This window comes from Saccoglossus kowalevskii, chromosome 15 (assembly GCF_978046115.1).
Source record: "Saccoglossus kowalevskii chromosome 15, keSacKowa6.1, whole genome shotgun sequence".
Taxonomy (NCBI): Eukaryota; Metazoa; Hemichordata; class Enteropneusta; family Harrimaniidae; genus Saccoglossus; species Saccoglossus kowalevskii.
In genome coordinates, this window is record NC_140655.1 from 28,603,511 (window position 1) to 28,606,052 (window position 2,542).

Consider the following 2,542-nt stretch of genomic DNA (forward strand, 5'->3'; position numbering starts at 1 on the left):
TGTTCGTCTTCTACTTCTTAATTTAAGCTAAGATTACAGATTCTTTTTTCTGTTAATTTCGGTTTCGTATGCCTCCTGTTCCGATTTTAAAGTCGTGGTTACTTAGACGGAACCGAGAGGCTCTCGTGGGTTAATATTTTTTTCATTTCAAACATGTTCTTGAATTCTCTGTATGTCCCCAGTTTGTTTTTCTCTGGTTTGTTATTTTTGGTGTTATCTGAATTTAATTCTTTTTTCCAATGAGTGATGAATATTTTTACTGTTTTTTTTTGTTTTTGTTAATTGTCGTTGTTTAGTGCCTGTAATTGTAACCTCTGCGTTTCACTTAATTATTAATCTTGTCTAGGGAATTTATTACGCAATACCACTTACTATTTAGGTGTCTATTTAATAACGCTACGTCCTTCACAAGTTTGTTTGGTATGTTCATTACTCGATTATAGTATTTAATCATTTATCGTTTAATAAAAACATCTATTGGATATCGAGCTAATTCTTCATATATTCCCATTAAGAGTGTTCTTTTCCTCAAGTAACAAAAATAATTGTTTTCTGTGTTTAGTTACCTACAGTTGTAACATTTCAGTAAAAAAAATAATTAAATGTCAGTTCTTTTCTTTGTTCAGTTACGTACAGTTGTAACATATCATAAACAAATTAATTAAATGTCAGTTCTTTGCTGTGTTTAGTTACCTACAGTTGTAACATATCATAAACAAATTAATTAAATGTCATTTTTTACTATGTTTAGTTACCTACTGTTGTAACATATCAGTAACAAATTAATTAAATGTCAGTTCTTTGCTTTGTTCAGTTACGTAAAGTTGTAACATATCATAAACAAATTAATTAAATGTCAGTTCTTTGCTGTGTTTAGTTACCTACATAAAACTACGCGGTCTCAAGAACATTATCAGTTGTCATGGTAATATCAACCTCTTAAGACTCGACAACAAGCATACATTTCATGTTTGTTTTTGTTTACTATACTCAGAAATGATACACTCGGATTCTCATTATTCATGGGGATTTTAATGACATAATAAGCTTTTATTGTGGTCGAATACAATATAGTCTATGTTTGCTGCAAGCCGAACAAGAAGTCACTGACTTAAAAGCAGTCCAAAAGGAGTCGGTAACAGCTGGATATGGAAACAGATAATATAGATTATGTTGTAACGTATTAAACGTACTTTGTCAGCATTTTCATTATGTCCGATCGTCCAAATAATTGTTTTACTCGTGCGCTGTGTTTTTAGATGAAAGATCGATATGATAACGTTGATTTAACGGCTCTGTTGTGTCGTCACAGAAGAAAATCTCTCAACACAGACCTGTTATATGACGCCTTACTGATCGATTTGAACTAAACTAGCAGAGAACTTGATACTTCTTTTTACAATTTAAGTTGTTGTCACATACATTCACATAATCTTAAGTTTAATTTATCATTATTTAGTACAGAAATCACAGAAACGATATAATATATGTATAGAAATCACTGAAACGATTAATTATAACTGTAAATTACATGCCAACCTACGGCTGACTTCGAAACGTTGGATGTTTCGAACAAACTCCCGACACTCCTTGCGCGATATGCGTCAGATCGCGACCAGTAGCATGAATGGGTGTTGATTATTTGACGATTCATATTCGCACAATATACTCCTCATATATATGCCGCACTTGGTAAATGTTTTATGGTCATTAGCCATAAACGCCATAAATCCTTAATTAATTTATTTATGGTCATAAAGACATGTAACATTGTAGATTACGGAATCAAAAGCCGCTTTAACGGGATATGGATGTATGGGATAATGCAATAGCCCAATAATCATATCATGAACAAAGCAATATGAAATATTAACAAGCAACCTCTTGGCTGAGATAGCTCCGCCGTTAGCAATGCACATTTCGATTAGAGAAATAAACAAATCTGAGAGAGGTTCACCTGTAGTACTTATATGTATAATATCAAAGCAATCAGGCTTGCGGTTTTCAAAAAGAAGTCGAAAATATCACTTTTTACCAAAAATGAGAGAATTTAAAATATCATCACGAAATAAACAAACCAAAGAGAGATCCTAGGTACCTAATATATGTATAATATCAAAGTAATCAAAAATATCACTTTTTACCAAAAATATTTATTGAAATTAGAAAATTGAAGATATCATCACGAAATGGACAAACCTGAGGGAGGTCAACATGTAGTACCTATATGTTTAATATCAAAACAATCAGACTTGCGGTTTTCAATAAGAAGTCGGAAATATCACTTTTTACAAATAAAAAATTCAGCAAAATGAGAAAATTAAAAATAACAAATATTTATTGAAATTAGAAAATTGAAGATATCGTAACGAAATGAACATATCTATGAGAGAACGTACACATGCACCAATCATCAAAGCAATCAGACTTGTAATTTCCAAGATGTCAAAAAAGTAAAAAAAAAATGACGCGGATGGCGACGGGCAATTACTCACATGATAAGCTCCGTTCAACAAAGTAAACAGCGTAGCTAAAAAATATT